We start from the raw sequence: 14,481 nt of genomic DNA on the forward strand, positions 1-14,481 counted from the left end.
TATAAAAGAGATTTTTGCAACAATGTTTAATATTTGACAAGTATGAAATTAAGATCTGCTTAGTGCATAAAATTTGGAAAATAGAGAAAATTATAGGTAAAATAGTGAAGAAAAACCTGTGATCTCATCAACCTACTAATGTTTTGAAATGCTTCTGTCTAGTCTTTAAGGAGAAAAAGTTTCTAATGAAATGCTGCTCTATTCAGGTCACCAGAACCCCCCTACCGATTCTTATTATTCCTACCCTGTCTGTCCCAGCCTATATTTTACTTAGCCAACACATGCTCGTTCCATGCCCAATATTTTTCGCAAATTCTCTTCTTATGCTTGGGAACGAGTTTCAGAGGTTTCCTCTTCCAAAACCAATCTTTAGAGGAATTGGAGTCTTGAAGATTTTCTGAACCATCTCGAACCTTATTGCACCACCTGCTGGAGAGAAAGGAAATGGGAAGATTACCAATCAGCAGCACCTGTGAACCTCCCAGAAGAGATCTTCCAAAGAGGGATGCAACAGCATCAGAGAGGAGAGTCAAGCCCACAGGCCTCCTCAAACATCCTGACCTTTCTTCTTGCATCAAAGAAGGCAAGTTCAACTTTGAACTCAACTACCCTATGCAGAGAACCTGATGTCACCGTTCTTTTGTTATGATCCCATCTGACCTGGTCTCTGAAAATGACAAATTAAAGATTTCCTTGGCTTCAAAGATCCATTCAGCCTTCTGTCCATTAAGAAGAGAAGTCTGAGAATGGCTTTGGAGATGCAAACAACTGAATTTGGAAGCTCCCGGAGGGAAGTGGAAGCAACCAGAGCAGAGTGCATATCAGTGTCCCCCCACTCACAGAAGACGAACATATGTGTTTCAGGCTATTCCTGCCACGTCTCTCCCCTTACTTTCATCCTGTCCTTATTTCCTCCATCTTTGCACTGGGGCAGCAGTTTAAAGGCTGCAAACTCCTGGGTTAGTTATAAAAGAGCCTACTTTTTGAGAAACTAGAGTCCTTTCTTAAGATTTTTCACTGATTGCGCTCACATCTGCTCACTTCTTGAGTCCCACAGCCAGAGATTCTTCTCCTACCCTTTGTCATCCATTTGGAATTCTGTCACTGCCATGGTCAAGAAGTCTCTTCCACATCAACCATTAGTCTTTCTGGGTTAACTCAACAAACATGCATTGAGCATTACACTGTGCTAGCAGGGGAGATGTTGAGAAACGTAAAAATAATTCTTGCCTTAAGTAAGTGAAAATCAAGTAGAAAGATTGAGACTCCAAAATTAAGTTTGTTCACCTCTTTAAAATATTCTATGAACAAGGGACGTGGAAGAAAACAGGTAACATGTTTAAGAAAATTATGACCAGAGAGAAATGATTTGAACCTAAGTTCCATTTGTTCTGGAATCAGCAGAAGCATCTCAGTTAATGTGGGGACGATTTGTAATTAAAATCAAGAAAAGAAGAATTCGAATTTACTTTTAACACAACAAGTTCAGGGTTATTATTTTGCACATCGAGTTAAAAGCTTTTTGTTTGTTTGTTTTTACAAGGACTATACAGGTTAGTCTATATGGTCATTGGAAGAAAATTAATTTCTGAGGCAGCAAAGTGTGTTAGCATTTTAGGTGAATTAGAAGGGAAATATGATGGAGAAGTATCTTGAAGTCGGAGCACCAGCTTTTCACTCTATACCCTGCACCATCTCACCCCACTCCCCGTTTCAACACCAACACGCCCTAAGCCATTTCTGCTTCCTTTCTCCATCCCTAGGACCGAAGTTCATCCTTTCTTGATTCTAAATTCATCAAAATTTGGACCAAGGAGAATGTCTTGGATATTCAACAAATCTGAGGTGGCAGAGTTTTCAAGAAACAAGAGTTTGGGGTGAGGATTTGTTATTCTCTGAGACATAGGGTGTAAGGATGGGGAGGGGGAGGGTTCAAATATAAGGATCAAGGACATCGACCCAGTGAATGAGAAGGCTTCCACTTTGAAATACCTGAGTCTTTAGGCCACTTATGTAGTTAAGGGAGTACTTCCTGTCGCTTGATGGTGATGATATCCAGTCCCATAACTCTATTTTGCTGTCAGACAATTTTTTAAATCATCCAATATAGAACCGTAAACTTGCGTTGGAGTTAAGTTGCATGGGCTACAGAGATAATTATAGGCCTGAAATTATGTTATGGTTGGAATTTTAGTTGGATATCTCTAGTTAAAGCTTTCGTCTAGAGAAAACTTGTTGTAGTTCCTGAGTCTGACACGGGGTGGCGTTCCTAAACCATTCACTCTGCGCTAAGCCTCTGCACTGAAACTCGGGACCACTGGAAAGACCTGCCCCTGGTCAAGAGCTTTGGTGGGTGAAGTGAGAAGTCAGCATGAGTGCCTATTTGGCCAATAAGTGGACCCTCTCCCTTTCCCTTCACCTTTTTGTTTACATTTAACATTTACTTGTCCTAAAGTCCCCCAAATCTTGTTTCATTAAATTGAATTTTCAATTTTTTTGTGTGTGTGTGAGGAAGATTAGCCCTGAGCTAACATCTGTTGCTAATCCTCCTCTTTTTGCTGAGGAAGACTGGCCCTGGACTAACATTCGAGCCTATCTTCCTCTACTTTATATGTGGGATGCCGCCACAGCATGGCTTGATAAGCAGTGTGTAGGTCCACGCTCGGGATCCAAATGAACCCTGGGCTGCCAAAGCAGAGCACAAACTTAACCGCTACACCCCTGAGCCAGAGTTTTCATTTTTCTAATGTGACTTAAGCCGAAGCCATTTTTTTCATGATAAAAGTTAGGAAACATTTAAAAAATACTTTTTAAAAGGATAATACTATGCTGCATGATTTAATTCTCTCTTCTTTGATATTAAAATGAAGTAAAGATGACTTTTCTGTATCAATAAAAAAAATTATTTCTACAGGGTCCTGCCCAAAGTCTCACGTCAACTCTTCCTTCTAAACCTCCGAAGCCATTTTGACGTTAAATTCATAATATAAGATAATAGAGCGAAGGGACTTTTCAAAAACCATAAAATGCCAAGCAAATGTGACTTGTGGTGATCATCATTGTAAAATTTGCCTGGGTGGGAGGTTTAAGTTCATTTAAATTGCTAAGGACTTTCTTACTATCATTTCACTTATTTTGGTCATCAGTTCCCTCCTGATAATGTTTCTTTCTCAGTTTCTAATTTGTCAATGCTTATCTTTAATCAAGAGGAGGGAAGCAAACAAGAGCTGAGCTGTTCTGCCTCCTCTCTGTCATCTGTCAAGACAACATCCCTTCTTTGCTCTCTTTTCTGTTTATCTGACCATTGGACAATCACCTTTTCCCCCTGAGGAAAAGAGTCTCGTTTGCTCTCTTTAGCATTTTCCTCCTGTCTCAGCTTGGCCCAGGAATTTACCTTCCTGACACCTGCCTTCACAGTCCCAGGCTATATTGGATGCAGATTGAGCTTCTTCCATTGTTTGCTCCTTATTTTATATGCATACATATATATAATATGTACTGTATATTATATACATATAGAAAGAGAAAGACGTAGTGTATGTGTATATACGTATATATTTACATATATGATATAGATATGGGCTCTCATGTAGGGAGCTCTATATATCATATAGAGAGCAGCCCATGCATCCACTTGGTTTGTTTTATGCCATCCTCTTTATTCCTTATTTTTCTATTATTTTCAGGAAATTTCCACAGTTTTTAGACATATCTCTGAGTTACATATTTCTCTTTTCTGGACTTAAGCCCACACAGAATCACCTCCTTTTGTATTCATAGACTCCAAGATGACAACTCTCCTCCTACATCTCTCTCTTAATTGAGGACCAATATTTGTCTTTTTTTTTTTTTCCCTTGAGGAAGATCAGTGCTGAGCTAACATCCATGCCAATCCTCCTCTTTTTGCTGAGAAAGACTGGCCCTGAGCTAACATCTATTGCCAACCCTCCTCCTTTTTTTCCCTTTTTCTCCCCAAAGCCCCAGTAGATAGTTGCGTGTCATAGCTGCACATCCTTCTAGTTGCTGTATGTGGGATGCCACCTCAACATGGCCGGACAAGCGGTGCGTTGGTGCACGCCCGGATCCGAACCCGGCCGTCAGTAGCGGAGCGCGTGCACCCAACCACTAAGCCACGGGGGCCGGCCCCCACAATATTTGTCTTTATTTCTACTCTTCAGTTAGTTCTTTTTCTTTGCTTTCAGTTCTAGAATTTTAGTTTATAGTAGAAATTTTCCTTCATGCTCCTGAGAGCCAAACTTGTGAGCTATGAAGTGAAGAACACATGAAATGAAATTTAAAGAAACTACTTATTAATACAAATAAGTCTCTTAGCAACATGCTTAGCGCATAGTTACCATCCATGAAATGAAAGACATTATTATTAGTTTCCCATCCAATTTAATTCAATACCTGCTTGATGACAAACACGTTGTAGTATAGATGTGCAAAATAAGTCACGATCTCTTTCCTTGAGAGACTTAAAGACTAGGGCAGGAGGCAGGCATCTAAACTCATAATTGAAAAACAATGTGATCCGTCTAATTAGGAATTGTTGGGAAGAATGGTAAGAGAAGATGAGAGAAGAATCAGGGAGGTCTTCGAGGAATTGTGACTAGCACCCATGCTGTGTTTAATATGGACTAGGAACTGTTTTAAATCATTTACAGATATTAACTTAATTCTTAAAACAGTTGTGTGAAATCAATCCTATATCTACCAGAAAGGCAAGTAAGGGGCAGAGAGGTTAGGAAGCGTCAGCCAAGGGTGGCAACGCTGGGATTTGAACCCGGCAGTTCTGGCACTCAGAGGTGGTGTTCTTGACCCCTCTCCTGCTTCCAGCAGGGTTTAAGAAGTGGGGTAGAGCAGGAGGGCATCCCAGGAAGGGAGAGACAGGCTGCGCTAGTCATGGAGGCAAGAAAACATGTGGGGTCTTCACAAAAGCCCAGTTAGGTATGGCGGGACCCAGCCAGCCATGCGAGGATGGGGGAGATACTCAGGACTTCTCGGGTTATTTCTTGTCCTAATCTTCTATTTTGGACATCAGGCTGACTTGAGTTGAGGGCAGAGCCCTGACTCGTCCTTGGGAAGGGGGGCACATTTGGGCACTGAGCCATCCGGAGCAGAGAGGGGTAGAATTTGCTCCTGTGCATCCCGTCCTCTGAGTGGCCATCACCCCTTTTGCAACCACATATGACCTTCTACAAGTTCACAGAAAAAGGGCTGTGGAGGTGAGAACAGTGTTTTCTCCACGGACCCACAGCCCCAGGACCTCGGTGGCCCCCAGAGCAGCCTCCTCTCATCTAAGGCCTGGGCTATCTGTTGATGTGGCTATTGCTAGTGCAGGCGGCTCTTTGCTTGACAGTCCTGGACGTTCTGGTATTTCTCATCTGCTCCTGCTTTAAACCAAGCCCATTTCCAATGATACCCCTGAGAGGATGATTCTGGGGATGTGTGTGTACGTGCTCCTTACAGGTAGTCATGAGAAGATAACAGGGCAGGGGGTGGGATGAAAGGAAAGAGCCTCGACACCTTGTCCAGAGCCTGCATTCTGCCAGCAGCTCACGTGCCTGGGTCCCTGTTCCCACATTCCTCTTGTCCTTTAGTCCCCATGGGAGGGGTGTCTCGTGTCCCAAGCAGATGCTTCCTAAGTGTGTGATTTCAAGCCTGAGACAGGCAGGCTGGGAGAGGCTGTCATTTATAACTAGATTCAGCTGCCTGTTATGGCTATAATGGGCTTTCAGAGTCCAGATGGCTGCCCCCTCGGCTGACTCGCATCTGGCTGAGAATGCAGTGAAGCACGTAGCTGGCTGGGGTGCAGGCTTGGCCCTCTGGGGGATGTGAAGGAGGGAAGGATTGAAGGGAGTGTTTACGCCACACTCTCCACGTGTCTGGGATGCTTTTCTCTGCTGTCCCGCACCCCCCTCCACCTCTGACCCCAATGCACAAAGACCAAAGCTAGAACTAAACTTCTGACGCCACCACCTCTGATTTCTGCCTCCCTGTCTGTGACGGCAGAATACGGGGCCTTTCCTTAGGGAAAAGTCACAAAACTTCCAGTTGAACTTAGTCAACAAATGCACTCTAAGTCTGACACCAGTATATCCACAGGATTGTTCTTTGGTCCCACAAACAACCTAAAAGATCAGATCTACTTCCCATTGACTGTGGAGGCTTTGAAAATGTCTGAGAAATCATTAGCCACAGGTAGCCAGTGATAGGCAGGTGTCCTATATAATATCACATGACAAATCAATTTTTGATATGGATTTTCAGGAACATACCTGTTGTGGGGAGCCACTGATTTTTAGAGTTGAGACATACTTTAGAGAGGATCTAGTATTCCTATCATGCTTGCCTCATCTTCTAGGAGAGGACCTGAGACGCAAAGGTATAAAAAAACTTGCCCAAAGCTATGCAGTTAGTTAGAAGCAGAGCTAGGACCCAAATCCAGATTTTCTATCCCATAGCTTGGTATTTTTTTACCCAAAGCACACCTAAACGTACGTTCTACCCTCCAGCTGCTGTGATAGATTCTTTTCTAACAGAGAGTAAGGACAGGTTGTGTCAGGCACACTACAGTCACTGGCAGAGAAAAATATGCAATTAAAACCAGGAATATTTTTGGACATCTGTTCATTCAACAAACCAGTACTGAATACCTATTATGTGCAATCCCCTGCTACACTGGTCGGCCTGGGCTCTGCAACTTGGTTCTCTGTGGTCTCTTTGTCCCAGTGGGAGCCAAGTCTGGTTTCAGACAGGTCACCGTCAGGGTCATTTTTACTGCAAACACCTATGTCGTGTTGCATACAGTGTTTGGATTTGGTCCGTTTCTAAGTTCTTGACTCCTGTTCTTCTGCCTCCTATTGTCCACCCTCCCAGCCATTGTTTGAATTTTCCATAATGTTGCATATGATTTGACGCCCCCATCCGTATATCCCTGATTGGTGCTGCATTGTTTCCCGCACTCTTTGATGCTGTTTTATTGGCTCTGGTGTTTCCTCTCTGCCTCTCATTTCCCAGAGCAGGCATTCTGCCTCCACGCTCACCCTGACACTACAGAACCACCAGCTCATCCTGTGACGCTGGGCTGCACGGATGCTTACTTCTGCCATCCTCCTCTGGGATCACCTAACTCTCAGGTCTGGCGTCTCTTAGAATTTTCCATCTTGCTGTTACCCAAGGCAAGGTAGTATATCCTTTCCTTGAGCTCAAGGAAAATAAACCATGGACTGGATTGCCTCTGACTGAAACAGAGCAGAGAAGTATGCTTAGAAATAAGCAACCAAGAGTGATTTTCAGGTTGAGCTACCTGGAAATTGAGGTTAAATTACTGAGGAAGTTTTTGATTCTGAAACAACCGTATAGGATGAGTTGATGGAAGAAGAGTTAAATGTTAGTGAGAAAATTACTGAATCATACCAAAGACTTTTAAACTTTGCTCCAAAGTATCACTTTTAAAACCAATGGTTGTTTAATATTAGTTGATATTTATATGGTTCAATAAATATATTTTTTATTTTTATAAAAGGAGCAGCAAATTCATGGTAAAATATCTTCTGTGTTTGAGCACAGGGTCTCCCGTGGACTCAGTTGATGAAAATACATCATTTAACACGTGGTCACAGCACAGTCTTCTCAGCTGGTGGTAGCCCATGTACCTAAATTTTTGTGTCAACTTTTTGAAAGGTGAGTAACTCCTTGAAAATTTCCTCTTCAAAACTGAAGTGGCTGCAAATGCCAGTCACACGAAATTATCAGAGCGCTGTGTGGGGATCAATTCTTGACTCTTAGCCTGGTGGTTCCCAAACTTTGCTGCACATTAGAATCACCTGGGGAGCTTAAAAAATCTTGATCACACCTCATATCAATTAAATCAGAATATCCCTGGGGGAGGGGGCTGGGCGTCAGTATTATTATTTTTTAATGCTTTAACATGCATCATAATCACCTAGAAGGCTTATTAAAACATAGATGGCAGAGCTGGCCCAGTGGCATAGCGGTTAAGTTCATGTGCTCCACTTTGGCGGCCTGGGGTTCGCAGGTTCGGATCCCAGCCGCAGACCAAAGCACCACTTGTGAAGCCATGCTGTGGTGGCGTCCCATATAAAAAGGAGAGGAAGATGGGCATGGATGTTAGCCCAGGGCCAATCTTCTTCAACCAAAAAAAGAGGAGCATTGGCAATTGATGTTAGCTCAGGGCTAATCTTCCTCACAAAAGAAACAAACACACAAACAAAAAAACACAGATGGTTGGGTCTCATCCCGAGTCTCTAATTCAGTAGTTTTGGGCATGAGGCCGAGAAATTTGCATTTCTAACAAGTTCTCAGGTGCTATTGATGCTGATCTGATGGCTACACTTTGAGGACCGTTGGGCTACTCTATACATCAAAAGCAATGGCCCTTCTTGTTTATAACATTGTTGTTATCAGAAGTTGATGAGTGAGCCCTGCCTTGAGTTGACATCTATCCTTATACCCTTTCCATGCTACATCTTTTTGCACAAAAATTCATTGCGCATACCTCTGACCCCTTCTATATCTGTGAGGCAGTGACAAATACACATGCTCCTTAAAGGAAAAAACATTACCTTCAAAAACTTAGAATTGAGCCTTCCTATCTCCTGTGCTTTTTCCCCTGGAGGCAAGACATCTGCCAAGCAATGATATCAGAGACTGGTGTTTCTATCATCCAGTTTATTGCCCCTTAGATAACAGTGATACATTCGTGCTGAGGAAAATGCTCGTATTTTCTAACACTAAATGTCTTGTTGTGTTTTCAGGAATCTTGATAGAGCTTTACTTTAGAGAGTTTATGGCTGGGTTGTCCCTTGCTGGGAGCTGTTTTCGTCTCTCAGTGGTTTTGAGTGGAGGAAGATATCTATCAGGGTCCAACAGAAGTTTATCCACGACAATTACATTCAGCGCCTGAAGCATGCGGGGGAAGGATTCCAGTTTAACTGGACCTTTCTCCTTTCCTGTTTCTATTTTGGTTATTTCTTGTAAACAGACTAAATCAGATTGATGGTATCCATTGTCTAATCACATCCTATTGGTGATGGGAATAATTCAGCCCAAAATTTATGGGGCAGGTCTGTGTTCTTTCTCCAACAGGCCAGAGCTAAATTCTACTGGGCAGCTGCCCTTCTTGGGGCAAACGAGGAAAGTTTCTGAAACCAAGCAGCACAGCTTGGACAAATTAACCACTTTGATCAATATAGTCTCTACTGATCAGGGATTCGCAGAGATGATGGGTTGCCAGGTCTCCTTCGTGCTTTATGTAGCACGTCATTATGCCTCAAGGGATATAGAGAGTGGGAAAGTAAGTGGTTGAGGGAGATTGTTGAGTTCTCTGGCCCTGCTCCACCCAGGTTAATCCCAGCTTGTTTTGCAAGCATGCTCTTGCTCTCATCCAGCCAGGAAAAAGGTAGGAGTCTGCAAGGCTCACCAATATGGGGAGCCTTATGGAATTCCTGACAAAGTAGGCAAAAGGGACTCAGTATAGATTTTACTCTGAGATTCATGAAGGCGTTGTGATTTGGTCTTAATCCTGCATCCAAAATCATGGACAAACAATGAAGTCCAGTTATGCTAAAGAGGGGCTGGTGACCTGACCCCACTCAGTGCAGTCACAGGAAATGACACATTTTCATTTCACAAGTTGTTGACCACCTACTACTATGTGTCTGACGCTATGCTCAGCAGTGAAATTATGAACATGTGGTGCCTGACCTCAAGAGGCTCACAGCCTTCAATTATTACCATGTTTTTTATCTCTGTGCTCAAAATAAATTTTGGAAGAATTCTTTAAAACTAGTAGAAGAGATCCTTGTTTGGAGAAAAGAAACCCATGTTAGTTACCATGTTGTGATAGTTCGTGGACTCATTCTTTCCTTCCACAAACATTTATTCTGCACCTAATATATTTCAACACTGTGCTATGTCCTGTTGTGTAAGCGATGAACAAGGTGCATTTCCTACTATTGAGGGGCACACAGCACGACCCACAGGTGAAACTTATAACCACAACCTCTTTTGGACTATTAGGACTTTAACTGCTTTGTAGGTGGAATTTGAGAACTTTCTTTTTGGAGTGGGGGGCCACTGTCTAAAGGGAAGAGGAACTATTTAGGTCTATTTTGACCAACGTCCCTTCTGTTCCTCCCAGCGCACAGCAGCATTCTTACTCCTTTAGCCAATACTTTTCTGCTTGAGTCACATGGCTGGTCCATAGGAGACAGAAAGGTGGCCAAAAGCTACAAAGTGGATTGTGCAGGTGACCATTTTACTTCATCAAGAACCTCAGTACAATTACGTAAAAGGAATAACATGTAAACGTTGAGATAGTGACATTAGACACCATTCAAAGCATCATAAGGAAGTATTTTCCTAGGGATAATCAATGTTTACCTCTTGGAGTGAGTGACAAGTGACATGGGATAGTGTGGTTTGAGTCACAGATCTTTTGGAAAAGCATAGGGTTCGTTAGAAACCTCTCCATTCATCCCATCCTGTCAGGGATGGCTACCTTTGTTGACAGACATTTTTAGGTGGAGGTATCCTATGTGAGTAAACATGACAGGGGCCTTAATGCCTACAAGGGAGCACTGGGGAATCAAGTGAGGTGAGATACTGTCTTGAGTTATGTTTATTTTCCAGAATAGAAAGTGGTGCTTCCATGGTATCCAGGCTACCTCCTAGACATTATGGCCAAAGAAATTACCTCCCAAAGTTGGCTTTGATTAAATTCATTTTCTGTTTAGAAAACTCTTCCCCTGCACAAAACTTTTCTAAGGCTCTGTATAGCTTACTGAATTAATGTCTTACCTTGGTATTCTTGGTCCTCTCTTTCATGAAAATCTTCCTGAACAATATTTCCTCTCATTGTTTTCAATGGTATAACAAAACTAGACTGTCTGTGGTTCTCAGGCCTACTTACCATTACTATTACTACAATGGAGCCCTGAAACAATGGAAATCTGAAGGGCCACTTTTTGGAATTTAATAATATGTAAAACCCTGTGGGATAATCATGATTTCATATTTGCACAGTATCTGTTATAAGGTCATCACAGATAAGATCCAAGGACCCCAACTTGTTGGATTCATGGAGTCTAACCATACTCCCGTGTGGAAATAGAATTTTCTCTAAAGGTAATTGGTGTTACCACAGCTAGCCATCCTGAGAAAGTGCTGGAGCTCACTCCATAATTTGCAGACCCAATGCAAAATGAAAATGTGGGCCCTAGCCAGGGATGGGGAAATCAATCTCTCCAAACTCTGTTAGAGAGGCAGATGCCAAGGGATTGCATCTCTGTGCAGGGGCATAGAATAGCTCCACCCCTGGCCTCTTGTCAGTCACCCCCAGTTGCCCAGCAAACACTCTTTGGTACTGCCATCCCAGTTGTGGATAGATGGGTGTTGCCCTGCCCTGACCCAGAAACCCTTCCCTACTGTCCTCTTCTCCATGTCCTGAACTCCCCTGGGGACAAAAGTTGACAGCAGAATGAGGGCCTCCCCTCGCCTACGTGACCTAATTACTCTGGGCAGAGGATGGCAGCGGTCACCGGTCATGGGCCAGGGCGAAGAGAGGGAGGCCAAGAGCCCGTCCCAGGGAGGTGGTGAGGTGACAGGAGGCAGGACTCCACGTGAGATGGAGTTCCAAACCCCCAGCATATGCTCCACTGTCCTGTTAGACTTCACTTACAAAACATAAATTAAAGGATAAAATTAAGAAGACTTTCAAGATGGTCGCCACAGAGCGTTAAGCCCCAAGTGCGGGGCCCTTCTGAGCACGGGACCCTGTGCAACTGTGCTAACCACATGTCCATGAAGCCAGCCCTGGCAGGTTAATCCTGGGACAGAAATAGGCAGGCTGGGTGTCCTTCTGAGGTAAGACCTGGACTCTAGGGTCTTGGGAAGCTGATGATGGCTCTCATTGTATGGTAGGCTGACAAGGAGAGCAACAGGCTGACTTCTGTTAAGAGACCATTGGGCAGGTTTAAGTGTATGCTATAGTTGGATGAGTCCAGGCTTGGGTGTGCTACAGAGCAGGGAGCGTTCTCTCCCTTGATGTCAGAAGGCACGGTGCGAGCGAGGGCTGGGCAGTGCTGGTTCAAATAGGCTACCAGCGAGGAGTAGCACAGAGTCTCTACTTTCTGGCAGCTGTACTTGGCAGCAAGAGCAGTGCAGAGGTGGCCTGTTTTGGCATCTGGGGCGGCTGTTGTAGCTCCTACACACTCCAAGGATTCCATGAGCATCCTGGTTCCATGCTTGAGCTGGGAAGGGAGCTGGGAATGATCTTGTTATATACGCCAGAAGCACATGGGGAGACTTGGAAATGTATCACGGAAGGGGAGCTCTGGGAAAGACTGGACTTCTTCTTAATCTCGACGGTTTAATAATGATAGTTAACACTTACAAGTGCTCATTGTGTGTCAGATTCTATTTGAAGAACATTTTATGCATTCACTCAATCCCATGGGATAGGACTATTGTTTTCCCCGTTTTACAGGTAGGGAAACTGAGCTATAGAGAGAGAACTTTCCCAAAGGTCACGCAGCTGTTAGTGGTGGAGTCAGGATCTGGTTCGGGCATGTGGCTCCAAAGCCTGCACTCTGAACTGCTCTCCTATACTGCCCTCTAACTGGGAGACACTGGGCTGGGTGCTCTACATACACATCAGGAGTTGCACTGTGATGTGTGGATTGGGGTGTTATTGTTTCATCCCAAGAAGGTAAAATTGGATCTACTGGTTATGAACTTTATAGTTTACAAGGTATCTTCACATACTTGATCTCATTTCCTTCTTCTAATTATCCATGAGAGAGGCAAGGCAGGATTACTATAAAGTCTTGGCTCTGCCGTGCACTACTCCAAGACATCAGGCAGGTTACTTAACCTCACTGAGAATCTATTTCCTTGATTTTGCCTCCTCCTTGCAGGTCAATATGCTATTTCTATTTGCATTTTTTAAATGCAGAAAAATTTATGAACCTCCGTTCTTATCTTGGAGGACTCCTTAAGCCTGGGGTTTCCAGAATGGGGAAAGTTGCTCTGTTCCAAACTATAGCATCAATTCCATGATATTTCCAAAGATTTTCCTTATTGTTCCTGTCTTGCCTCCCAGGGCACACCATAGAGCTACTGCTCCCACTGTCAATTGTCCTGAAGTTTCTGGATTGTGAGTGGTGAAGTCAGGAAGTGGTGGGCACTATGGTAGGCTTTCTTGTGTGGTATAAGCTCCGCCTGATAGAAGATAGGAAATGATCGAATATGCTCTTAAGTATAGGTTTACTGACCATATCAAATGTAGTTCTGCTTTCTCCAAGTCCAAAATTCAGGCTGTTTTTCTTCTTCATGCTTAATTACAAGTGTTTTTAATTAGATGAATTCCATTAATGGCCAATTAAGTTTCAATTTAGAGGTCACACATGAACACTGGCAGCCCCATCACAGCTTGGGCTCTCTGCAAAGTGTCCCGGGTCTAGGCTTCCATCTGCTTAATACTGCTTTGCCCATTAAGGGAAGTTAACGCTTTCCTAATTGTTTGCTTTGGGAGAGGAGCCAAGTTTCATCCTTCCCTCAGCAGCCTGTACTTTCACAGCTGTAATTGGACCTGCTGGGCAGGGGAGGAAAGAGAAGGAGGTGTAGGCTGAGGAGAGGTCTGGGGTGCTACCAAGAGAGGAAGGGAACCCAGAGGAATGATTTCTCAGAAAGATCTAGAGTGGCTATGGTTTGAGAGCTGGCGGAGACTCAGATTATGACAATACGTCATGAAGAGGGTGATGGTTTGGGTTTCTAAGGCCAGCACTTGGAGGATGCTTATTTCTTCCTAGGTGGTTTGCCTGGTATTAGCATATGCTGCGGGTCAGCCAAGAGGCCTGGGCACTGTTGGTGCCATTCTGCTGTCTTATTATTCTCAAATTGCTGCCATAGGAGGAAGAGAATTGAGGATTCTCCGTAATTAGCGTGTACTTCCTATGTGAGACACACTCTTATACGCACTTTACCTGAATTATCTCATTTAATTGTCACGATGTTATATAGTAGGTAATATTATTATTACTTATGCTTTACAAAAGGAGAAACTAAGGCATACAGAGGTTAAATACTTATCGGAGGAGTAGAAACGGGATGTAACACTATACTACCACGTCCTTCCACCTCTGCTGGTTTATCTGTTCACCTCTCCCACCAAACTGTACCTCCATGAGGCTTGGGACCACGATGAGTTCACCCCAATACAGTACCCGAATGATGGAAAGAATAACACAGTCTTTTCATCTAACAGGGTGAAATGTCTGTATTTGCCTAGTAGACTCCAAAAAGCAAATGTGGCTTTTATTTCAAGAAGTGAAGCCACATGGCCACCACCACATTTCTGAACAAAGGTAATACTCTCATCTTAGATAGCAGGAGGAAAAGGGGATAAAAGGACACAAAAGGATCAAGACGATGGCATGTATAAACTCCTCCGTT

The sequence above is a fragment of the Diceros bicornis genome, chromosome 4, assembly GCF_020826845.1.
Source record: "Diceros bicornis minor isolate mBicDic1 chromosome 4, mDicBic1.mat.cur, whole genome shotgun sequence".
Lineage (NCBI taxonomy): Eukaryota > Metazoa > Chordata > Mammalia > Perissodactyla > Rhinocerotidae > Diceros > Diceros bicornis.